The 27,752-nt window shown below is 40.5% G+C and overlaps 1 long non-coding RNA gene across 1 annotated transcript in view; it reads left to right on the plus strand.

The window, feature by feature from the left end:
- Positions 1 to 4,153: 4,153 nt before the first annotated feature.
- Positions 4,154 to 27,752, plus strand: part of LOC138297303 (uncharacterized) — a 402,801-nt gene continuing 379,202 nt past the window's right edge. The window contains exon 1 of the long non-coding RNA XR_011204010.1: positions 4,154 to 4,253. This is a non-coding gene — a long non-coding RNA (uncharacterized lncRNA). The remainder of the gene's footprint in view (positions 4,254 to 27,752) is intronic.

The raw sequence follows: 27,752 nt of genomic DNA on the forward strand, positions 1-27,752 counted from the left end.
ATCCACAGTAGCTGAAACATATGCTACTGGTCGATTGACATCACCATGTGCCTGTGTCAAGACAGACAAAGAACATCCATCACGCTCATGACAAAACAACAGGAAAGATTTCTGTAATCAGGCATACCTAAAGCTGGGGCTTGACACAAACTTTCTCTCAACTCAGTAAATGCTTTCATGCATTCTTCATCCATCATTATAGGATCTGAAACATCCTTATGCGTCAGCCTTTGCAAAGGTTTAGGAATGGCTGAAAAAATTGGAATCCACTGATGACAATAACATACCATTGCCAGAAACATTCCAACTCTTTCTGTGAGCTTGGTATTTTCATTCTCATAATTGTTGCTACTCTTTCCCTTGAGCTTCTTCTGGATCCTTTTTCAATCAAATGACTTCTCGCTGATAATACTGCAACTTGGTAGGAGATACCTTATGACCTTTGTCTCCTAAAAAGTTCAACAATGCAGTTGTATCCTCTTTGCAACCTTATTTTGTCTGTGATGCAGTTAAGAGATCATCAATGTATTACACCAATGTTGATTGGTAAGGCATTACCAATGACTCCAGGTTATTTTTCAAAATCTGATTGAAAATAAATGGTGACTCTGAATACCCTTGAGGAATTCTACACCAGCAATAGACTCTGGTCAGAAATTTGAAACAAAAGAGATATGTGCTGTCCTCATGTAGAGGCACAGAAAAGAATGCTTGACACAAATCAATCACTGTGAACCATTCTGCATCACACGGAATCTGAAACATTATCACAGCTGGATCTAGCATGACTGGACAACATTTCACCACAATATCATTTATTTTTTCTCAAATCCTGGACAAGACGAATTTTCCCACTTGGCTTTTTCAAGCCCTTTATTGGTGAATTACACAGACTACTCATCACTTCCTTCAAGTCTTCCTGTTCCAAAAACTGTTCCTTTAAAGGTCTTATCCCTTCAATTGCCTCATTTGTCATTGGATATTGTGCAGTTTGTGGAAACACCACATTATCTTTCACTGCCACTCTGACTCATTCGACTCCTTTAATTAAACCAATGTCTTTTCCTGATAAATCCAAAACCTTTGACTTGACCCTCTCCTGTAAATCAACTGGTAGATCTTTTATTTCAAAAACTGGAAAGAAATCAATTAAGTCAACTGAATTATTGTACTCATGTGTCTGTTCGTTTTCATTAGTCTAATCATCAAAATTATTCAGAGGAAACTCTCTGGACACCAATTCCTTTTCAACAGTAATCGTTGAATCCTCTCTATCACTGTTTGTCTCAATTTCAATCCCTTTAGTTGAATATGAAATTGAACAATTTATCTTACACAGCAAGTCTATTCCCAGTAATGACACTGGACTACAATCACAAATGACAAAACTGTGAAAATCTCTAAAATTGCCAACCTTCACAAGAACTGGTTCTGTAAGAGTGTTAGTCAAATGTTTGTTCGCAACTCAAACTATCTGAACTGTTCTCTCTGAAATCGGTATGTCTGGAACTTCCACAGTTCTTACTGTCGAACGTGTTGCTCCTGTATCAACCAGAAAGTTAACTTCATGACCATGTACTTCACCCTTCACATAAGGACCCCTCTGATCCACTTCTAATGATGCTGCCATCACATACTCCTCCTCATCTGAACTATCCAACGGCCATTCCTCTTTTATTTCATCATCACTGTGTAAAGGAAACTGGTCAACTGTTTTTTCACTTTTATTCTTTTTCTGATTCGTGACCACTTGGGAAACATTACCTGTTGTTGATCCATAGGACTCTGTATCATTTGAACCTGTCTCGGCATGTGCGTTTACTGTACAGACACCATCTGCACCTGTGGCTGCATTTCTTGTATTTGTGGCATTTGTACTTGTTGTACCTGTGGTTGTGCATTCTGTATTTGTTGTATTAGTTGTAAAGGCTGAAAACATTGCATACTATTCATATTATTCTAGAAATTCTTATTTTGACCCTCCATTCTAGGTCCTCTAATGCTCTGAGGTGAATTAACACAGTTAGTCTGCTGCACACCACCACCTTGATTTAACATCGGATGCTGTCTTTTCCAATGTCCAATTACCCCGCATTTATGACAAGGTAACACTTTTTGCCTTTGGTGCTCATCTTGCATCACCACTGAACTCAAATCCACATTTCTATTGACCACCAGAAGCATCATTCCACTTCGACCTCTGCCTTGACTCTGGAACATACCATTCCCTTGTGGCAGTTGCTGAAAATTTCCCTGCAATTCTGTCTGTGCATCCTTAATCTGCATCACCATTGCTTTCTCTTTCAACTTTTTCTGCATCAATTCAATCTCATCACGGCAGTATTTTGCATACTGTAAAACTTCATCTATCGGTTTAGCTTGCCAGCAGATTAAATGATTCTTAATCCTTTGATTAATTTCTGGTTTTAATCCTTCAACAAACCTAAACACCAAATGACTCATGCTTTCTTTCTCAATTGTTTTCACACCACTGAATTGTTTGAACGCCTTCAACAACCTTTCATAATATGAATGAACCGATTCCTTCCCTTCCTGTTCTGTCCTATCTATGCGTTGCCAATCAACATTTTTTGAAACTCTGATTTTCAGAAACTCAATAACCTTATAGTAATATTTCATTACTTCTGGCGATGGTGCACCTGTTTTCAAATCCCTATGCGGCTCACTGGTTGGCCAATCCACACTCCTTTTTCATTCAACCCACACATCTGCCAGAACAACAATATCGAAAAGTGTATTTGGGTCCTCCCAGAAACATTTTGTAAGCTTCACAAACCTATCTGTCTGCTGGTAACACTCCTCCAGCTTTTCTCTCAACCTTGGGTAATCATTCATAAAACTTAAGATATCACCTCTATTCCAAGGTACATGTACAGAATTTACTCCTGGCGTTTATATCATCTGCAACATTTTCACTGAGTCTCTTGCCTGTGTCATGCCATTCTTTCTCTTTTCTTGACCCTTCTGCCTTCCCACTAATGCTCTCCAACCCTTTACTCTCTCAAGTAATTCTCTACAATGTGTTTTCACCCCAGCAAACCTCATGTGTATAAAATCTTCCTCATCCATGTTTAATCTGTAACTTCTTTTCAGAATTTTCATTTTTGATAAATCAATATCATACTCATCTGCTATTTACACTCTGCTCCCTTGATAATTATTTTACACAATATCTCAATGTAGCTTCAGTATAAGACTCTAGTCTATTCACGCCCATGGTCCCTTACAGAAGTTAATTTCCTTCCATTGATAATCTCACTCTGTTTAGTGTGTCTTCTTCCCTGTCTTTCTTCTTTAGGGTCTTTGAATTACTTAAATCTTCCAACCACTTTGTTATTTCTTGTGAAGATAAACCTTTGAAAGAAACCTCATTAGACTGTGCACCCAAATCTCATTCTTGTGCTGTACTTCTGCATTGCTGTGGAAACATTAATCTCTCCCCCTGATTATTGTAAGATCTGATCCCAGAATTTTCGACAGGAGACAAATCTTTCAAAGAATTTGTCTCATTCAGTGTTTGTCCTTTTCTAGGAGTTGATTTTTCAAAAACCCCATTCTGAACTTGAATCAAAGAATTCACTCCACTATTGTTTATACGTCCGTATAGTGGGGTCAGTGAACCCATTGTAATAGGTACAGAAATTGCATCTGGACCAACTAAAGATCCAACCCTTTGTATCTGCCCTGCACCCATACTCTGCATTTGTGGAATCGGTATCTGAACAGGCTCCCTTTGAATCATACCCAATCCTTGTTGACCTGGAGACAACACTAAATTAGTAGTTGTCCTTATGACCTGAGCCTCTGGATGTATTTCAGGAATGTTTATTTCCAACTGCTGACATCTGCCTGGTAACTATGAGAAAAGGTTCTAATATAGAGTGCACTCAACACTTTGTTCATAATAATGAACATTTCCTGGATATGGCTTATTTATAGAAATGTAATTAAAGGCCCTGAAGAAGTTCTATTGTATGGATGAAATGCGTTGGCTGTTTCTGCTATAAATATGTGTTTATTCCACAATGAAACAGAAGAATAAAGAGAAGATTCAAAATTGATTGATACTATGAATTGAACTTTTCATTTGTTTGGGTGGTGCACCATTGGTTAATTATTTGTTTATATATCCCAGGTCACTCATTCAACTCACTCCTGTTGGCCCATCAAGGAAGAGCGGACATCAAAGGATGTGGGCCTCATAAATTTGGAACTAGGGCAAAGAAGGATTTGTAAGTAAGGTCTCAATTACTTACCTGTAATTTTTCATAATTGCAAGCATAGTCTTCCTTGTGCCAGACCTTGCATACATGAGGGTGAATGCTCAGCCAGAGACTGATAAACCTGTTGTATACAAAGTCCACTGCACTTGACAGTGCCAAATTATTTTACTTTCAAACCTTCATCACATTTCTTCCACTACATTGCGAGAATTTTGCTCATAGCATTAACTCCTCTCACACTTGGGTCCACCAGTTACAGTCACAACTCTATCAGACAATTACTTTTCTAACTACCTCTCATCAAATTTCACCAACATCAGAAACAATTTGAACATATTACTCTTTGCTCCTCCTCCTTCCTAAAAAAACAGCTAAGCCAGGAATCCAACAAGCTTCTCTTTCACAGTTGATGACAACTTCACCAGATGAACTCATTCCTATAATCAAAATTTCAAATTCATCCTGCACATTATTTAATCATTTCAAACCTCAGGTCATAAAACCATTATCACTTTCCTGAACTCACCTGCTTCTCCTCTGCTCTCTTTTCGATCATTCTTTCCCCTCTACCGTCACAATACCCACTGCTTCAAATCGGCAGTGGTCCTACCTCCAGTCAAAAAACTTAGCACTGATTCTTCATCACCAGGTAACTATCGCCCCGTAACTCAGCATGCATTATTATTGAAAATGTTAGATTAGTCATCGGCTACCACCTTTCGTTCTACATGTCCAGAAGAAATCCACTTTGCGTCCTGCAATCTGACTTTAGAATGTGTTATACTTACCAAACTTTGATACGTGAATCCACTTTTATTACTCTCTTTCCATCAATCACTTGCCACACCTGGATTACCTCCTACCTCTTCTCGACTGCTCCTTCACAGTTTTGGGTGGGAGAGGGTTCAACTATTCCTTTTTCGGTGGTGTTCCAAAAGAATCAGTCCTTGGTCTTCATCTAGTCTCTCTACATATAATCTCCAGAGGTGAAATAATTTCCTCTTTTGGCTTCTCATCCCACCTCTGTATTTATGATTTACAGATTTTGTTCTCATTTCCCAATGCCACCTCCAAGTACACATCTCTGTCTTTCAGGGCGCTAGCCCTGGATTGCGCCAAGGTCATTGATGCTAAAATCCACCAAAAGCAAAATTGCTGTTCTTTACTTCCGCAGCATTTTCCTCCTGTCGAATGTCACCTCATTTGCTCTTCATTTACTGAAGTTTGCCTTGTCAGCCAAGAATCTTGGTGTTCTGATTAGCCCATCAATAAAGGTGGACAACATTATCATCAGACCGGTGACTACAGTACAATCCCTATTAAATACAAAAAATCTGCTCACTGGTTTGTTTAGCACTATCAAATCACATCAACTTACTGGGTTTCGGCCAACTTTATTATTATTATTATTTTCTCCTGACTCTTCTGACTATTTAATCCTCCACTTCAGTAGACAAGGTTCTGAACTTCGCAACCCAAATGTTATTTATTCCAACAAGGTACATTCCCCCTTTTCTTATCTTTACCTAACAGGATGCTGAAATGCAAAGACATATATTTAATATAAATGACTGATGATAATATGCAAATTGATGCACAATCTGTCCCTTTGTGTCTTGCTAACAACACACTATGTTATGCACCTTTGACCCTCACATCAGAACCTTCTAACAACTGCACCTGATCTACATTATGCCACTTTCAATTTTCTTGCCGTTAACTTGTCAGGCCCATTTTACAGGAACACTTTGAGATCTGTCCTTTGAGCCTTAAGCGCGTTTCAGGGCTTCAAAACAACGCTTAAGGAGCATCTATTGAAGAAGCGGAACAAACTGTATAACCACTCACTCTTGTCTCTCTGTATACAGTAGCCCTCATTGAACCTAGCCACGTCCTTAGTTAGGTATTGTTTGTAGTACCTTCAAGCTGCTTGTTGTCCTTTCCAATTACATGACAACAGTATTCACCCATTCTCTCATTAAATCCTGTCGCCTCTTCCACCATATCAAAATCCTACAATTTAGGCGCGCCCCGTTCATTCTGCCACAATTTGGGATTTGATGGCACTTTTACCTCACAATCACCTTATTTGTTGAATGATGTTGTACCTCGAATCTCGGCCTAGCTTCAACATCCTGTGATTCTGGGCAAGTCACTCACTCTCCCACGTGCCTACTGAAAAATGAACGTGTCCTGGTGTAACGTAACTGGTGCTCGTGTAAAGTGCTCCAATACCTTCGGTTGAGTTCGCGCTGTTTAAAACTTCTATAAATAGGAAAAAATCACGCTTCCTAGCAGCTCCAGGTTATGAAAACCAACAGGAGCGTTTGAGTTTGTATGCCCTGAAACATTGCACGGGAAGAAATAAGTTACCTGTTCCTTCCTAGGAGCGTTGCGTTAATATTGTGTCGCGAGAAAGCAACGAAGTAAAGATTTCGAAAGAACTGCATGCTGTAGAGCAGCGATAGCTTTTACTTTGTGTCCTATAATGTTTCCCATCTCTCCTCATTTCCTGGCGAAACTGGAAGTGTACCTTGCCTAAAACATTCAGGCTAACACATGAGTGTCTCGGGGACAACCCCCGTTTTTGACGAAAGAAATTTTTGGAATTCTCATCTCGGCAGCTTTTTCAATCTACTCTAAACATACTTGTGGGTGAACCTATTGTTTAGACATCCGTGGCATTCTTCAGCAGATCTGGTTTGATTCATGCCGTCTTTATTAGCGAGCTATTTGTTTTAATCTCCTGCTTTTATTCTTCAAGCTAGGCAGCCGAACAATACATGGTTTTAAAATTCTTGTCTCTCCAGTGCCTGCGTGGAAAACTCTCTTGCAAAACATCGCAGGTTTGCAGTGTCAGAGGTCAGCGCGAGAAGTCATGCGTGTGCCTGGCACTGGGGATTAGTGTGCAGTTTACACATAAGGAAAGGCTGCTTGCCAGAGCTCCTTGCTCTAAGCCCCCTCGCCCCTCCCTGGTCCAGATGGGCTGTCAGCGTTAACCTTATCGGACCTCCTTCTCCCCCATTGAAACAAAGAACCAAGGATTGCGGAGAGGGAAGAGGCAACCAAACAAGAAGACATTGCAGGGTTGGAGAAGCACACCTGTCAGCTATTTCTGTATCTATCTACCAACAAAACCAAACACAATAAAAGAAAGCAAGGGGAAACCGAAGAGACATGGCAAGCACGCAGAATTATTTTGTTTATATGAGCATCAATGTTGAGGGTGACATCTGGTACAATTTGTTGTCTTATATGGATAGATCATACTAGAATAAATGGTTTGATCCTGGGCAAGTGATTTTGGGCCAGTTTCACACTGCACATTTGAGTCACTGAATGGGTGGTGCGCCTGCTTATTGTGGAGATTTACAGCTGGCTACCGCAAACACGACAGTTCAGTGTGTGCAGTTATATTATGAGAGAGTTGTATACATTTCACAAGGAACTGAAACAGATAAATGGGAACTTACATTGTTGGTATAATGTGTTTTCTCTCAGTTTACATATGTGGAGTCTTTTTTGTGTGGATAATTTGCATGTGGGCGTTAGAAAACTGGTCCTCTGTTGGTTGTGTCTGTAAATAAAAACGTGCCAGTGCCCAAAGCCCACCTCTTGAACACGCGGCTACTGCAATGAAATGTGCGAACACAGAATACTGAGACAGCATAATTCTTATGACATCTCGGGCCTCTTCAATCCATTTGTAGCCACTCCCTGCCCCTTGAGTTCACTCTTGCAGCTTTCTGCTTTTCCCCATTTTGACGCTTTTTTTGTTTTTCCTCTTTCCTGTGTTTACCATGTGTCTTTTGCTCGCGGTAAATGATTGAGGCAGAATAATATGCGCTGGCTCTCAAAAATAAGTGCCACTGCTCCGCACCAGAAACAACAAGCACAAATTAAGCACTGTAGTGTTCTAGTTCAGGGAAGACCTACCTTGGCAGTTTGGGCTGAACTGTTGCTACTTTGAGCAACAGCGTGAAGACAAGTTTTACCCTTGTTATGTGTTTTTCAGTCGAGTACAGCTTGGTTCCAGTGGCACGTAAGCCCGGGACTCATGTACGGGAATACCTGGCGCACTTTAGGGCATGAAATGCAAAAACAGCAAAGTGATGGGTGGAATGCTTGAACTAATCTTAGCCACTGGCAGTCACTCAGTTTGGACCCAGTCATACACAAATCAGACTTGACCATGTTCCTCATGGGCACAGCCCAGCCCAACTGCCAAGCCAGGTCCCCTATGAACTGAAACACAAACAACTCAGGGCAAAACCAGTCTAGACTCTTCTTATTGAAGCAGGGACAAGACTCATTTGCATATAGCTGGGTCCCAACTGAGGTGACATAGTGTACAAAATAACAGTGGATTGGGATGTGGCCCCTAGTGATTACCAGTGTCTGAGATTAGTTTAAGTATTCTATCCATCACTGTTTTGTATTCTTATTGTGTCGACATAAGTGGGCTGGGTATGCCCAGACTGCGTCCCATGTACATTGTGTCACTGGAACCAAGCTGTACCCAGCTGATGAGCCTATAACTAGGGCAAAACCAGTCCTGGGTTGCTTGTCTTCTGGTTCATGGAGGACCTGGCTTGGTAGCTTGGGCTGGACTGTTCCTATTGCAGCAGGGTCAAGACTGGTTTGCATATGTCTGGGTCCAAACTTTGGTGGCATGATGTGCAAAATAACAATGGATTGGGATGTGGCCCTAATTGATTAGCAGTGGCTAAGATCAGTCCAAGCATCCCATTCATTACTGTTTTGTACAGCTATTATGTCGCTGTGAGACGGGTATACCCAGATATGGGCCTCATGCACACTGGGTCACTCACTGGAACCAAGCTCTACCCCGCTAATGAGCCCATAACTAGGGCAAAACTGATTTTGGGTTGTGTATGTTCCAGTTCCGTGAGGACCCCCCTTGGCAGTTCGAGATGGACTTTTCATATTGGAGCAGGGTTAAAACTGATTTGCATATAGCTAGGTCCAAACTAAGGCTTCCTGGTGTGCAAAATAACGATGGACTGGGATGCGACCCAGAGTGAGCACCAGTGTCTGAGATTAATTCAAGCATTCCATCCATCACTTTCTTGTATACTTACCACGTTAGTTCTGGAACACGGCAGCTCTGTGCTTTCTAGCACCAACTTTAATCTCGTGAGATGAGAGTTGGTTGCTAAAAATATATATAAACTGAAACCACTGCTTCTGCATGGTTGCAAATGCACACACGATAGAGCTGGTCAAGCGTTCAGAGAAACAGAAGCATATTGAGCTTGAGGAAGTAGAGGAGGTTATTACACTTTTCAGAAATGGATTTGGAAAGTTTAATTAAGGAAACTTTGAATTTGGCTTTTTGGAGCTCTCAGACAAAATCCTAAAGACCAATTTGAATGATGAGCTCTAAAAAAAGGGTCCAAAAGGCAACTGCATTCAAAGTCACCGGACCGGTTTCAGCAATTGCTCGGCCACATAAGAGAAGTTGTCAACTTCCAGCCTATTTCCCATCCGGAAGCAGATGAAGTTTTTCACAGTATGCTTCGAGGGTAGCGAAAAATCTGCCCTTGCATGAGGTTATAAAGGACATTGTTATGAAAGAATGAAAGGAAATGGGCAATTCATTCTTCCTAAAATTCTTATAGAAAACGTATGTGTTGGAGGGCTTTGAGGAGCAGATTTCACAAACTCCGAAAGTGAATTCCATTTTGGCGACTATGGCGTCTTCCTAGTTGTTGGCATTCAATCAATCACTCACTCAATCAATCATAATACTTGTAAAGCACGACTAGTCACCCGTTAGGGTCTCAAGGCACTGAGGGGGGGCAGTAAGTGAGAGGCCGTCGATGATCAGGTGAAGAGCCAAGTTTTGAGGTCCTTTGAGGCATTGGATGAAGCATCCTTTTCTAATTCAGTTGAAAGAAAAGTGGAGGAATCTTTTAAAAGGGCCTATGCTACATTTAATTTTGTTCTAAGATTGGGAATATATGCTGTTTATGCAGCACAAACTTTATTAAAAATTTCCAGATCTGGTTTGAATACTAGCAAGAAGAGTTGGACCCTTCTCATATTCTAATGAAGATTAAGTTATTAGTCCAATTTTTATTGGATACAATATTTGATGCTCTCGGCTAAAGTGCAGCCTTTGCAGGAAGAAGATTATCATGGCTGAAGCTGTGGAAAATTGACCAAACACAGAGATTGCTCATTCACTGTGTACCTACTTTTCCTAGATGCAAATTTTTGGAGTCTGAGCTTAATGATATAGTTCTCTGAGGAGAGAAAAATGCTCCAGCCTTTCAGAATTTCATGTGGAAGGAAATCTAATTTTCAAGAGAATAAATGGCCTTTTTGTGGTTAAGCCTGTATTTGGAGGACCACCATTTCTAAGAACCCCCAACTGCAACCAAAAAATGCATAGCTACCAAAGTCCTCACTATAGGTACTTCCCAGTGGAAGGCAAAATCGCAAAACTTCTTTCTCATTTGAGAAAGTGCGTAAATCACAAATGGGTGCTAGCCACTGTGGAGCTAGGATATCAGACAGAATCTGCAGTAAGTTCTCTGAGTCGTCTATTCAGAATTATGCCTCTTCCCTTAATGGAGATCAAGAAACAAGTGATGCTGCAAGGGGTACATACAAACTATGCTAGAAAAGTCAGCAATGATTGCTGTACGCAGCTGCAGGGAGGAGGTGGGATGCACTCTGTGACTTTCTTAGTGGCAAAACAAATCAGAAGCTACAGATCAGTTCTAGATTTGAAGAACTTGAACAGATATACATGTCCATTGTTCTTTATTCAGAATGGTGACTATGCAAGCAGTAATTCCATTGAGTGCAGAACCAGACCGTCTAGAAATATAGGACTTAAATAGTGCCTGTTTTCATGTTCAGGTTATCCAGACACCTAGCAATATCTCAGATTTATAGTAGGAAGTTACCATCACCAATTCAGAGCCCTTCGATTCAGTCTGTCAGTGTAACAGAGGATGTTTACAAAGATATTAACTACAGTGGTAAGTAATTGCAGTTGCAAAGTAATTAAATATTTCAGTACTTTTAAAATTGCCAGATTACTGGATCTTCATTTTTTAAAGGCTGAATTGAATGTAACAGAGGTATACAGTCATCTTTTGTTTCTAGGGTTCACCATAAACCTACAGAAATCAAGTCTAGCATCATCACAGCAGAAAAAATCATAGGTGCCCTGTTCAACATTAGCCAGTGGAAGGTGTTCCTACCCTAATCAAGAGTACAAACTCTTCAGTCCCATCTGTTGGAGTTATTGTCTCTTCCTCTAGCATCAGCTAGAACATGATTGAAAGTGCTGGGGATAATGTTTGTAACTATGCAGTTGCAGATACAGGCACAGTGGGACATGGTGGGCACGGAACCTATTTCCGATTGGGATTGGGAATGTATTCATATGGGGGTGCAACTGGTCGGCTCTAATCCTCAGTTCAGACTCACACAGTATCATTTTCTGCACCAGACTTACCCCCCCTCAGATGTTTCATTCCATATATCCTACACGGCCTGATGAGTGTCCGTAGTGTTATACCCCAAATGCAGATTTTTTCCATATAGTATGGAATTGTCCAGCCTTCTAATCATATTGGAGGCAAATTCTTAGTGATATTAACAGAGCTTCAGTCTGTAAGTTACACCCAACAGTGCAGCAAATTATATAAGGCCTTATACCTACACCCGCCACTAAAAAGCTAAGTAGAAAGTGTATTCTGTTATGCGAAACTCAAATGGTTTGAATTCTACCTCACAAATCATTCTGAACAGATTAAGGTAGGCTGCTCTTTCCCAAACCAAACTCTTTTACTTCAGTGAGTTGCCGAATAATCGATACTTGTATCAGTGCTCTTCAGTTTATATCCTGCATATGGCACCTACATTTACATCGAGGTGTACCTCAGTGATGACATTTCTCATCCAGCCTAAACTTCTAGAGCAAATCCCATCCCGGATGACATTCCAAGACCTCAAAAATTTAACCCCAGCAAAACTGAGTTCTTGCTTAAGCTTCCACTCCATTCCTTGACCACTGTTTAAAACTGGCCAAATTCCACAAATATCTTAGAATATACCATGAAGATCATCAAAGCTTCTATATTTCCTGTGTAAGGAATTGTCACTTTTTCCATGATCAACCCTATTGTTTTGGACTGCTGCTGCTGTTTTTTTGCTCTGCATATGGGGACTCTACTAACCAGGTCCTAGTGCATGTGCCCCGACCCCGAAAACATGTTGCAATTGGCTCTTAATTTACATATTTAACTTACCTATAAGCCCCAGTATATGGTACAAAGTGCACCCAGAGATTGTAAGTAAAATGTCACTACTGGACTGCACCTATTGTGCCATGTTACAGTGACAATGTAAACATGGCTGCAAACCTGCCACCAGTAACCTGGATTTGCAGATTTAAAGTACATATGAGACCTTTAAAATAACCCATTTTGACAGGCCAAACCCCTCTGTTTAAATATAAATAGGTCACCCCTAAGTGGGCCTTACATTTCCATATGGCAGGGTGCGTGGTATTTAGAAGTAATAGATGGTAAAGTTTAATGTAAAAAATGTCATTGCAGTGCCCTAATTGACAAGTGACAAGGCCCTTAAAGCTATTTTCACTGTAGCAGGGTTAGCTGTTCCATGTGAAAGCATTTGAATACCGTTTTTAAAGTTAATAAAGCCATCTAAGCTTAGACCCGTAGAATTTTTATACTTTGCCTTACAAACCCAATTCATTGGTAAAGTCAGATTTGTACTAAATATTTAACAAGATCTCCTTTTAAAAAGTCACCTTTAACCTGCCTAAAGATTATAGAGGCCGATTTGGTTGAGCTTCCAACTGTCACCTTGTGATGATGTATGTAATTCCTCCTGCAGCTGAGACAAAGGTCTTGCTTTGGGTGTGGGTTTGCTGTTCCTCATAAAGGATGATCATATGGGTGGTGGCTAGGAACTTAAATAACTTCAAAGAGGTCTGCCAAGTCATCAGCAGCCTTGCCACATATTTTGTCCCTCTAATCAGTCAGGCACTATTCCCAGTGGGAGAAATGCTGCCCCAGAACCAGTTTTGAATGCCCAGAGAGAAGGATTTGCCCATTTCCCTGGAAACACATCAGTGTGGGCTCTGCATGGGGAAGAAAGTTTTTGCCATCTTGGTTTTAGGAGATAGGAGCACTGTGGGATTGTTTGCAGCAGGTCACACAGGAACTGCTACAAAAATGGGTAGACTTACCACTGGGAACTTTTTTTATGGTTATTCTGGGTTAGGAGTCACTCTCACCTGCAGGCTTGTGGTAGTTATGAATTCAATCCTCCGGGGACTCTCTTCAGAACACTACTGGACCTATGAAAAACAGAAGGAGGACTTCACCTGCTGTTGAGACCTGTGAGGAGAACCCGAAGGGCTGGACCTCCTCCCACTTGTGCCCTGGACAGAGAAGTGGACTACAAAGATCTCCTGTTAAGCTACAGTACAAATCCTGCAAGAAGCTCAGTTTCCTGTAAGAGCCTGCTGACAAGCTTAAACTGGGTCTGCCCAGGACCCTGCTGGTGACTTCTACGTTAGTGATTCCTGACCCCAAAGTGCTATTCATGAAGTCCTGGAACCCTTGACTGGTGGCAGAGTGTACTCATCCTGCCTAACCCTAAACAATCGTGGCTTAGAAACATTTTGGTAACTTTTTGCATGGGAAACTGTTGTGGGACCGGGCCACCTTGCAAGCTGATCCACCTAGGGTGCATTGCCAGGGGACCTGACTTTGCTGCAGCTCCCGCTATGTTCTTCTCTGCAGCAACAAATCAGATTCAAGTGGCCCAGTGCCATTGACCATGTCCGGCTACTGCCTGCAACCCTGCCCTGCAAAGAAAACCCACCTTCCAGAAAAATAATACAAATTTCCCCCCTCAGAGCTTTTCCTGCCTTCGTGCAGGACCTCACCAAAACCTCATCCCTCATCACCCCTCATCATCCCATCATCGATGAGCTTGTCTTCGGATTGAGCCTGTAGTTTTGCCCTACTGAGGACTCTAAGCTCCTGAAAAACTTTTAAGTATGAAGGCAACTTTATGACCGACCTGTGTATTCGAATCTCACTCCCTCACAGTTGGCCATGAAATGTACTCTTGTCCTGGTCTAGCGTAACCAGTTGCCTGCAGTTGCCTCTTTGCACTATTTGGCACTATTTTCATTTCAACTTTAAAAATCCATGTTTCCAGTTCCCCTTATTGGATTTTTGTCATTTTGGTGTCATTTTATTCATTAAAGTATTCTCTGCTTTAATAAATTAGTGTTCAATTTTTATTGTGTTGTATTTTCAATGTTTAAATCGTTTGGTACTTGTAAATGCTTTACACCACAAACATTTCATCTCAGAAGAAGACTTTCAGGACATTGTCAGATCTTTGGTTTTCTCTAAGTTGGACAAATGTATTTCAATTCTTTCATGGATTCCTAAAATTCATCTCTCCTCTCCCACAGCCACTCGCCAGCTAAGCTCATTTTATTCTTCAAGTGATCTCCTTGACCACATCACCTCATACTGATTTCTCTAAACTAGTTCACCAATGTGAGCAGGTCTCTGTACAAATTAGCATGATGATTACATAACATATCCCAGTGTAACTTTCCCCATCACCTAACCAGAAACCTAAAGATTTTGGGGGATCTTGTAATATCTGCAACTCTGACCCCTTTCTCCTTGAGATCCATTCTTTCAACAAAAACATGTGCCTTGAAAAAAGGCTTTCTCTTGGTGTCTGGCACTCTTTTCTACTATACCAGCAGTATCACCTACTTGTCCTCCCTGAGAAAATATCTGAAACTACTCTTTTTTTTTAAAAGGCACTTATTATCCTCTCTCTAACTCTGCCTCCACTTTCACCATTTAGTATTTTAGTGCATGATATATGGTTTAGGCAATCTGTAGACTAAACCTACCAAGTTATACCTGCACTGGTTTGATTTTGGGTGCTTAATCTTTTATTGGATGTGGAGTCTCTCAGAGCTCACTGCGCCAGCTGGTCTAGCCCAGATATGGTTAGATACTCAGTATTGTCGTACAGCACAATAGAAAGGTTCAGTGCTGTTACGCTTACGTATGTATATATATATATATATATATATATATATATATATATATATATATATATATATATGCTAGAACTAATGGTAAGACCCTATATCCAATCTCTAAGACTTTCACTCTCTCTTCCTTAGTTCATATGACTACTGTGTTGGCTCAGCAATTGATCGTGGGCCTGGTTTAGATTCTGGCACATGGGGTACTCTGTCACAAAATGACGGATATTCCATCCCATCTGCCAGTATACGGTCCCATTATAGCCTATGGGGATCGTAATATAGCAGACGGGATATCCGTCACGTTTGTGATGGAGTAACACATTCGCCAATATCTAAATCAGGCCTTTCGTTTTTAGGGATACTTCACTCTTGAGCTAAGATATATGTATGTATGTTCCCTGGTTTATCACCCCTTTATTAATGTAGCTCACCCATGCCATGTACATGTGTTTATTCTTTTTAGCTTAACATCTCTCTTGTTCTGAATTTGAACTACGACTATTTGATGAATGTGCTCCAAAGCTCATGGGCTTTGTACATACTATACAAAAATTGTAGATATTGAAAATGCATTTCTATATCCACTTCTATAACATATACCGGGGAAAGCCCCTCCACACACACTATTGATTTGCAAAGGCAAACGTAGCCCCCAACATAATGTAAGCCACACATGCGTAGCTAAGGCAATTCTTGCTCTGTGAATCCCAGCTCACTCGCCGATGAATAGCAGACAACTGTGTGAAAGCCTAACTCACAGTGCACGTTTAAAAAGGTTTGGGAATCGAGCACTCCTGTTTCGATGGAACTCAGTTTCCAAAACTGCCAAGTTTGGAGCGTACAAGAAGAGACAAGCCCCTTTTTTAAAAGCTGTATGAAAAATCTAGACACTAACAGATATTTGCTCGTAGCAACTGTCTGCAGGCCTGTGTTTAAGAATAGCTACGTATGTGGTGTTAACCAGAGACTTAGGAACGGTGCTTTCTCGGCTGCTTCAGCAAATGTTTCACCTTATATGGAAAGTTGCCTTTAACTTGTTAGACTGAAGGGCCCTTTTTTACTTATAATCTGAGCAAGCCCACAGAGAAGCTCAAAGCTCAGAATTTAGAGAGATGCACAATCTGTGTCAGGTCTGATTACATGCCACACCAACAATGTGCATGTAGCATCTTCAACCTTATTTCTTTCCAGTTTTCTGAGTAACAAGCAGCTGCCGAAGAAATCAAGGATAACATTCAGATCAGTGCTAATGCCTAGACCTGTAAGGACTGATTCACAAAGGTATTTATATGCAGTAAAGTTACAAGTACAGACTCTCAGAACCCTGGGCGAAATCTCCACACTGAGAACTGCAGTGCTGGAATGCGGAGACTCCTCACGTGTAACTTTACTACATGTAAATACCTCTGTGGATCATGCCCAATGGGTTTTACTGACAAGATGCTTTAGGACCAATGCAACTGCTTGCTCTCATAAGACAGAATTATATATGTTGATACCTTCAATATTTAAAGCCATCTTACAATTCACAATTCATAAAGCTTTATTCGGCACATATAAATGACCATAAAAGCATGAACAAAGAAGAGAAAAAAAAAGACAACAGTACATATTTACAAAGACATTGCAATTCAAACTTACAGTTATTAATTATAGTTAATGGCTCATTGAGTAATACATATGGTCATTCATAAATATATAAAAGAATAATAAAATACATTAAAAACTCATACTTTTCCTGGAATTGATGCACTGATTTAAAAAGATGGCAGTATAAAAACAAATATCTGCCGATTGCAGATTAAAAATTAAAGCCATGGCATGTTTAACTGTACGTGTTTCGTATTTAACAAACAGAGGTTTCAAAAATACTATACGAAAACATGTATACAGTTTACAGAACAGCAGAAGGTGCACAGTGCTCTGTGTAGATACATTATCGCACCTACATGGCCCAATCGGGTGTTTCTTAATGTTTGGATGGGCTACTAAACAATGTGCCATCCCAAATCTTAGTCTGGTTAGCACGAATTTATGTGAATTCCTAGTCACCATAGTTAGGTAAGATGGAAAACCCTCCATTAGATTGTATCTATTATAAAAAATGACGGAGGACAATGATCCGGCTATAGTTGCTCGTTTCCTTTCTGCATAAGTTAGAAATATACTTTTCATTTCTGATTTGGAGATCGTGGTTGCTGCACTAGGATTATTTAAAATATTCAGATTAAAAATGTCTGAAAAACAGACAACAACATATTTAACCCAGGGAATATCTCGATATTTATCCAAACGTAGGCAATCCTCAACAATAGTTCTGTTAAGTAGCTTCTCATCGCCAAGCCAAAAAGACCGCCAGACCATCAATGGTTTAAGTGATATCAGATCAGTTAAATAATTAATGGCTAATTCGCGATGGCTTAATTCAGTTGAGGCAGAGATGGGCAAAAACAGGAGCTTTTTTAAAAACATATTTTCCTCCAACTGTAAGTTGTAGGTACAGCTATAACCCCATACTCCTGCCCCATACAGAGCAATAGTCACACATCTAGCTTGGTAAATCTTGAGCATATCCCTGGTTCGACGATCCCCAACTTTTGCAGCAAATCTATAAATACCATAAGCATTTTTTGCCATTTTATTCCGGATGTTATTAAATTCATTGTTCCATTTCCTGTCGTTAGAGAAGGTAATACCTAGGTAACAAAATTTATCCACCTGTTGCACCTTTTCGCCGTCTATAAAGAAGGCATTTAACGTTTTGGCTTTAGCTCCGCAGGTCATGGTATGCGTTTTTCCCTTATTAATTACTAGTTTTCTATCTTTAATAAAGGAGGAAAAACTATCCATTAGTCGTTGTAATCCGACAGGTGTTCGAGAGAGTAAAACAGCGTCGTCGGCATATAATAACACCGGCACCGGAACACCGTTGATCTGAGGAGCATCAGCATTAACCTTTTTTAAAATATCATCAATTCCATTAATAAATAAAATAAATAAGAGAGGTGCCAAAACACAACCCTGTCTAATTCCTCGTGTAACACAGATTTTTGGAGTACATTCTCCTCTGGTTCCAAAACGTACGTTGGTTTTCAATTTATCGTATAACCTAGCGAGGAAAAAGATTATGCCTTCTGGGGCTCCTAAATTTAACAGAGTTGGCCATAAAATGGAATGATCTACCATATCGAATGCGCTGCTCAGGTCAGCAAAACAAAGATACAGGGAACCGGGTTTCGCTTCAGTATACTTCCCGATCAGTAGATCAAGATTGATGCACTGGTCGAGCGTACCTCGTCCCTTCCTAAAACCATACTGGCTATCAGCCAGTATGCTATCCTGCTCAGCCCATTCCTCTAATCTTACTAACATCACTCTACTCATAACCTTGACTGAAGAGTCAAGGAGAGAGATCGGGCGGTAATTCTTAGCATCAGATCTACTTCCCTTTTTATGAATTGGCACAATGATTGATTCACCCCAAGTTACAGGGGCCTCGGCACACACAGCAACATTAAAAACAATGGTTAAAAGGGGGCCCCAGACATTTGGCGCAGCTTTATAAACGTCTATAGGTACCCCGTCCGGGCCCTGAGCTTTCCCTCCTTTGCTAGCCCGTATACCATATTTGACCTCACTAACGGATATATCCAAAGGCAGAGTAGGCCACTTATTGGGACTAGGATCATTGTCTTTATCAGAGTCAAAAATGCTGGAGAAATGTGCAATCCAACCCTCGCTAGAAACATTAGAAGTCAACTGTGGTGTTTTTTCATCCCTTAGAAAAGGCGAGTTGACCGTGGCCCAAAATAATGTACAATTTGATAATTCAGCAGCTTGGTTGAGGGAATCCCAAGCCTGTTGCTGCAGTTCACCCTTCCTCTGTTTGAGCGCACATTTATATTCCATTCTTAATTTATTTACCAGTTTTTTGTCCCTGGGCCTCGCTGCTAAAGCCTGCTTGAGGCCAGTTAGTGCGGAAGTGCAAAGGTGATTAAACCATCTCGGTCCGTTCCTACTTTGCCTACTATTGCGACTGGTAAACTTGGCATCAATAGCTTTATTAATTTGGTTAAAACAATATAAAACCCTCTCAGAGTCAGAACTATTTTTTAAAATAGAAGCAATGTCCAGCAGGCTCTCATTAATTATGGAGCTAGTTAAATCATCGGCTCTTTCACCAATCCATCTTAGCCTTACACCGTTAGTCCTATGTGGTTCTACATTAGAAATAATAATTCCCACATCCACCGAACTACCGGCCCAAAGGGTAGTGTCCAGAATAATACGGTTGTGGTCACTTAGGGTAGTTACTTCAATTCTTGGTGGATCACAGTAAGAACTAATATTAGAAGATGTGATCACATGGTCAATGACCGAGCTGGTGTGCCAATTTTTAAAAGTGGGAATGGGTAAACCATTAACATCTTTACAGCACTCCACTATTTCCAGGTCATAGCAGCCCATGAACTTATGCAGTGCTTCCCCATAACTATTATGTCCAAAATGCGGGACATCCCAGCCGGCACTGTTAGTAACCCCACAAACCCTTTGTGTAGACAAATCGCACAAAGTAGTATTGAAGTCCCCTACCCAGATGAAGTCAAATACAACATTCTGTTCCAGACATAGATTTTCGACAGCGCCGGCTAAGTCTGTTACTACTTTGACCCGGGTAACATCAAAAATGTTATTATAATAGTTAATCAATAAAACATTATGGTCATTGTCATCCACAAGCCAGAGGATCTGCACAAGGTCCCCTACAGGTATATACTTTTTAACCACAATAGGACGACAGATCGTTACAAGTATAAGGAGACCGCCTTTCACTCTACCTATACCACCTCCCAACGCCGGTAAATTGTAAGAAACGAATCCCTCATAGTTAACTTCATCTTTACACCATGTTTCTTGAAGACATAAAATGTCATGGGCATTAACAAACGTTAACCATCCCGGATCCCTCTCCTTCGATTTCAGCCCTGCCACATTCCAACAAACAATAGTAATAGTATCCTTACCCCTAACACAATTACTATCAGGCACCATGCCATTGTTTCGTCCCCAATTCGCATTCTGGTTTGAATTGCTTATGTCCCCACAGTCGGGCGGTGCCCTTATATCCACCGCCAATTCAATTTCTGTGTTGTTGGGCATCTCTTGGGCCATGGTATTGTCTATACCAATATCCACACAGGGAATAATAATCACCTGGGGTAAGAACTGCCCTCCCTCATTAAGTCAATCATTTGCATCCAGAGAACTTAGGGGTTGAGACCGGTTTTGCATTGAAATATCAGGGTATAGCCTGTGTGTAGCAGGGCATAATCTACTTCCTCTACTCCCATAAGGGGCATTATTATGATGGCTGTAAAAGAAAGCAAGCGAGCGGGCACACACATTATTATCAGTAATTGGTAATAAGGCAGCTCTTAATAATACAGTGGCAGCATGTTGAGGGTGTTTAAAGTTTATAATGACACAGTCACCACTAAAACTTTTCTTAGAGCTCCCTATCCAATTTACCCTTCTGGTAGTCAGAACTTGATCTGAAAGTTCAGTTGGGAATCCACAATACCTGTGCATCCAGGAAACGGTTTTATTTTTTAAAGACTCGTGGGTTTCCTGATGATTCCCCTTTGCAACAGGGGGAACATTAGCTAAAACTACCACATATGGTGCGCAGTCAGGAGGGAGATTAATGGCGCGCCTTCGCCTTACCTCAGTCCAATCATCTTTTCTATCAGGTATTAAAACAACCTGGCTATCATTACAGGCTAAGGACTGTGCTGTCGGGTAGTTCTGTACAACACTCCTACTAATATCTAAACCTGTAACATCACCGGGAGGAGCAACCTGAGTATCATGATTGCTTATTGTTATTGGGGCTGACACACTATCTGCTTCCACCAGTGTTTTTTTGAGGAGATCGCCTAATCTATTAACCTCCGCGGTTAGCTGATCAATTTTTAGCATAAGAGGTTTGACAATACCCTTAATCTTTAAGTCAATAATACTTACTAAGTTTTTTGTTTTTTCTACATCTAGTTTAACGTCGTCGATATTTGCCGTATTATCCTCATCCTTATCTGGATTCTTGAGGGGGCTAACTAATCTTTTTTTTGCGGGCCGAGCACCCCCACGTTTAGTCTGGGTCTTTCTACATGCTCTAACCACTCTAGGTAGTGGGGCGGGTGGATGTTGCACTATGGGATCAGTAGAAACCTCTAGATCGGCTAAGGTAGAAGTATTCTGCATAATCATTTCCCTATCAGGAACACCGGAATTAGTGCAGACACTACTACTGTCATCCAGAGCCAATGGAGCAGGTGAAAGTTGCACACTAGATAATGGGGGGGGCTGCTAAGCCCTAGGTATTGTCTCCTCTCGCAGTTAATTTTACTAACAATCTTCACTAAATAATTATCCAATGTCTGGGGTATAGAGGGGACTTTTTGCTTTGACATGCTTAACAGTCACAAATTATCACTTTAAAATCGAATAAGGCTTTTCCAAATTACACACGAATAATAAGATAATAAGGGCTGCTTGAAAACAAAATGTGATATACACAACCTACATACAGTCCCAAAAAAAAAAAAAAACACTTAATTAACTCTCACAGTGTACAGGTATACAGGTCACAAAAGTCAGCAGCCTGTATAAACCAGAACCTCGTCACAAACTGTCCGCCCTTTATCCGGGCTTCGTCCTGGGCGCAGCTGTAGGCTACCTGCAATATAGGGAGTCAACAACCAATGGGCAGATGGACGTACACGGCTGAGACTCCCCATGCGCTCCCCATGCGCTCCTGGGAGCTGTAGTCCCGTGTAGCGCTTCACCAGCTCCTTCCCAGCAGTCTCTAACAATCGCACCCCCTCTAGGGACTACGGCGACACAGGTATCGAGATGCCTCCAAAGCGCTCTGTCCTTTGACGCCCACCTCGGCTGCTTCCTCACTCCATGCGGCTGTCTCGACGGTACACAGACACCGACAGAGCCCGCTCTCGACGGCACACAAACACCGACTGAGCCCGCCGCACAGACACCGAAAGAGCCTGGTCTCGGCAGTATACAAACACCGACAGAGCCCCTTGCTCTGCTCCGTCTTGCTCCGTCTTTGCCTCCACACCTCGTCACTGTCTCGCCTCCCCCGCTCGGAGCCCACGATCCTCGCAGCCGGCGTCGTCACTTCCGTTCACTATCGGTCAGTCAAATACCCATCTTACAAAACAAACCGAAGGTCTGAGTTGGTATTACAAACATTGAAATGTGCTCTGGTGGGCAGAGACGTTTGTGAGCTTTCCTGGCTTCCTACTAAGCATGCATCAGCTGTATCATTTGTATGAGGGATTCTATTTCCACAGATGTAGATATGGGATGATTTGTCAAAAGATACTGGGATAACCATATTCCCATCTGATTTCACACCCTTTCATCATAATTCATGTTGTAGGCCAGGATTAACCTTAGAGGGCTTTAGTAGGTGGAAATCCGGAGATTGATGAATATTGAGGGATCTCTTTCACCAGGGCAAAATTAAAACCTTTGACCCTTTCAAAAGGAACCTCTCCGTCAATGTTAAAAAGGCACTATTTGCAAATCCTGCACTGTGCACTTTTCCATTTTTGGCTGAGGGACTTAACACTCTTCATGAAATTGTTTACAGCTTATGAGTCTGTAAAGGGCCTCATCACTAACATATGTGCAATGTCAGCTGCTGTACAGAGCTCTATGAGGTGGTCCTTTACAAATACATGGGAAAACCTTTATGGAAAACAATAATGCAAGAGCAATTGCAGAGACTAGGGCAGGATATATACCAGACATCAAGTAGTGTAACACAGTGAGACCCAATATAAGATAAAAGATAATGTGTTAGTGTGCGTGACTCCAGATAAACTGGAAAAGATGTATTCCAACACAGATGGTAAATGTTGGGGACAATGTGGTATTGGGAGCTGAATTATATATATGCTTGGAACCACCTGTGGGCTGTTGGCTAACACTGCCAATTGTGGAACTGGAAAGTCAGCTTCAAATTCTGGCCTCTGCTCTACATCCGTCTGCTCTGCGTAAATTATTTAATGTCACTGTGCATTAAAAAACATAATCGTTTTCTTTGTTAAAGCTCTCTAAAGCCCTTGGACGAAGCATGATAAAGCTACAAAAATGTAGCTCTTCTTAAATGATGAACATGTATTTGCAAAGAGGTACAGAGCCATATTAAGGAAATTTTGTGATACCCAGTTTCGAGCGGCCTGTACTGTATATTGCTAGGTTTATTAACGGTTACAATCAAAGGTATGCCAAAACCATTGGATACTTTCAGTCTTCATGCTATTGCCTGTAAATCACACAATAGCAGCCAAATAGAAAAAGACGGAGTGAATGGTCGATTAGCTTGTGTACAATGATGATTCTGAAGAAACCAACCTATATTTTGACAAATGAAAGAGAGTCTGGGAGCCTATCCACAAAAATCGCCTGAGCTCCAATATCAAGTAAGCCTTCAAAGTTCCATTATACAGTTCAGCTTAACAATTATTCTCATTGATTTAGTCATAAGAGGCTACCCTCCTTTTCAATACTTTAAACTTAGCAGAGTAAATTCATAATTATAACATATCAGCAAATAGGTTTAAGAGTTTCATTACAAAAGTGTTAATAAAAAATTGCAATGGAATGCATAGTTTGTCATGAAGACTCAGCATACATAATCATAAATCACAGTAGAATCCTAGTTAGTTAATAAAAACCCCTCTAATTGTCATCCAGTAACAACCCTGCATTCTGACCACGGAGCTCCAGGAACTACAATCTCAAACATTGTATTTAAATCAGTTCACAACATTGAAGAAAGGTGTGTCAAATTGTGAATTTCTTCATACCACATTGCCAGAACTTCCCTCAATTTCAAAAAATCATTTGTAAAAGCATACAAATCAACCCTTGTCCATGGAACATGCACCAAATGTCCTCCACGTACTTCCCTTAAAGAGAATTCCGCCACTGAGCCTTCTAGTCTTCTGAATCACTGAAACCCAAACTTCCTTTCATTTTTTTATTTTATTTGCTGACCTTTTCTCCCACTTTTCTTAATATTTCTTCAAATCATTCCACTTCTCTTGTTTTCTCAATTGTTTTTAATGTGATCTCTTAAAGTAATCAAGCCCATCTCTTTAATTTCATCATGTATTAAATCCATCCATTTTATAATTTTGTTTTAAATTTTTCGTTTTGCTAATGTCAATTTACAGCTCATCAGCTAATTTATTGTGAGCTTCAATAGCATACCTAGCTACTTCTTTTATCAAATATCTCATTTTATCAGTATAGTAATTTAATAATCTGCTCAAATTCACATTCTCTTAGAACCAAGTTAAATTTTCAAAATTCCTATACAGATTTCTTCAGGAGGTGGCTCGACCACTACTACTCCAACAAGATTCTCTGGTCCCCCACTTCTACTTGTACTACGCTCTGCCTTATAGTTGTCACCTCAGTTGGGGTACTTGGTTACAATCTCAAGAGGGACTTGGGTCATTCCTTTTTCACCACCAGTAGCCTGGGTTGCCTCTGTTGATCCGTTCGAATACGGAGGAGGTCTAGAATTCAACAATTTACTTATGGTTTGATCATCTTCATAATCTGAGTTCAGTTTTTTTCCTTTTATTTTTCTCTGTATCCTGCTCTTTTAAATTAAGCATAGCAGGAAAAGTATATAAACATTCTATCATATCCTCCTTCCAACATTTCTCTTGGCAATCTAGTTTACTTTCTAACCAACCACTGAATTACTTCTTCATGTTTTTATCTTTCTTCTCTCTTTCCTTTTCAGTTACCATGCAATCCTATTTATTAACCTCCAGCTGTGTGCTCCTGGGCATTGGCTTCATATTGGACATGGTTTGTCTTATATAACCTAGCTTATTATTACTAAATGTGACCACCAATGGAAACTGTAAACCCTCATCATGTGCAGAGTATTTGTTCCATTCAGAGATGCAGGTGCATGTATAATACCTGACCTCTATCAACATTTCATATGCTGGCGTTCCTTCACTAGGTAGTTTATGACCCTCATTAGGTATCTCCTTCTCCAGTTAAAGTTTTGAAAGTATACCACTCATATTTTAAAAGAGACTCAAAATTATGCCAAAATCACAGCAAATTTTTATGAAACAAATTTAGCTAACAACAGCCAATAACAGAACAACTCTGTCAAAGGTAAACCTATCACAGCACGTATATAACAGCAACCAGGCAATCATAGCATTGCTTTGTGGTGATGTCTCACCAATCCCACCGCAGCTCTATGGCTGACCAACCAATCACAGCGCAACTACTTTGTGAACAGGAAAGCAATTACGGAACCACATTAAGCTACATTAAATCAATAACCCTTAGTTTGTTTACCCTGGAAAGGAAATAAAAATCAGTGCTTTAAGTAAAATGACTCAATCGCAAACCATAAGGTGAAGTTGAGCAATGAAAGGAAAGCGTCACAACAATTTGTACTGTACTATATTTCGCTGTAGATTTGAGTCATAATCATTGTCCATGGGAAAACCCATTTTTAGAGGTTCCACGGCCTTAAATAGGCAGTTCCCCATTGCAAGAACCCAAAGAGCATAAGAGGTCTTTTTAATACTTCTGCCAGCAAGTCCCATAGGCCCTCAGAATTAATGCAGTATTATTGCATGGCCTATATTGTTGAAGGTTGCCAATTCAAGAGCAGTTACTGAGTTTATTTTTGCCTGATATCTTGTAGCACTTAACTCCTTCAGAATGTCCTTGAAGGTAGTTTCCTTGTCTACATGATGGAGGTTGCAGGTCACTTTCCTAATTTGTGATAATTGGAATATAGTTAGAATTTGGTATGATGATAAACCTAAAACTGACATTCACTGATTCCTAGAAAAGCCTAATGCTAATCACAAACACTGGATCATGAACTGATTGCTAATCTGAAATCTCACTTTCGCCCACCGCCCTGATCCTAACACTGAGGTTAACTCTAATCCATGATTCAAAGCCTAATGATAACTTTAATCCGAAACCTAACTCCACCTCTGACCCTAAGAGTAGGTCTAATGCTAGTCGTATGCTCAACCATAAACCTGAATCTTAACCATGATGCCACACCAAACAGTAACCCTATCTATCCTTGTGCTCTGACTTTGAGACTAACACTAGCTCCAAACTTTCAGCTTCAGCATAAAATAAATGTTTTTTTTTAATTCCTGTAATTTTGTTTTAAGAAAATATATGGTTTGTTTTCTGTAAAAAACTAAAACTTTAAAAACTTTTTATGCATTTTTGTTGTCGTTTTTCACCTGTTATGGCTGCATACCACAAATAGCAATAATAACTTTTTATAAAACTTAAAAAGCACATTGTGCCATTTCTCAGCACTGTCAGCAACAGGTGAACTTATTACCCAATTTATGGTATTGAATTGATTATCACTGGAAGCATGGATGGATTGCTGTGCCTTTTCATATTTGAACTCATGAATAGCTGATTAACACGAGTCTGTTGTGATGCTGCTGGCTACATAGACAGACTCTTTGTTAATAGTTGTTTTGCAGTCCATTTTTGCTCCAGGTGGAATGTGGATTTAAATACACCACTCTTTCTACAATTTCCTCCTTGTAAGATGAGCCTAAGACTGGCCAGTAGCTAGTCATACTCTACTGGGTCAGAATTGTACTTCTTTAATTGGGATGTGGTGGTGGCATATTTATTCTTCCTTGTGACTTTAATTTCTAGGAGAGATTCATTCATCAACCTCATGAAAAAGCTAAACAATGGGCATCCTTTATTCGGAGACATTGCCATGTCAGTCTGTTGACTGGGTTCTTTCACAAACTTGATGATCTTGGTAAATTTGATTGCTGAGATGTAAAACAGCTGCCAAAGACATCTCAAATTGGGACCTCTGTGGGGCAGAACTCATATCAGGGCGTAATTGTTGACTCACTGTTGATACATGGAGTTTCAGCCAAATTCTGGGAGAGTGGTTATAGGCTAACAGACAATTATTACAGTCGGCGCAAACCCATATGACCTTTCTCGCTCCCTGGGCACGCTGAGCTATCAAACTGGGAGCAGTGTAGTCCCCAAACAGACTTTGGTGCTCCTTGATGGACCTGTCTCTCTGTAAAAGGAAAGTTTCTATTCTCACCTTAGCTAAAAGCTTTAGGAATGACGGATAAAGAGCTACATTTTAAAGATTGACTTCCAAACATGTTAGCTGAGTACAAGGCATAGATTTCGATAATCAATTAGTAATTGAGGCAAAAAGTGCTAAATCCAAATACAGAATAAAATTAACTCAGGAGAATTCAAATACAAAACCAACTGAGATGCACCTTCCAAGAATGAGTAAAGGTCTG

This window comes from Pleurodeles waltl, chromosome 5 (assembly GCF_031143425.1).
Source record: "Pleurodeles waltl isolate 20211129_DDA chromosome 5, aPleWal1.hap1.20221129, whole genome shotgun sequence".
Classification (NCBI taxonomy): domain Eukaryota; kingdom Metazoa; phylum Chordata; class Amphibia; order Caudata; family Salamandridae; genus Pleurodeles; species Pleurodeles waltl.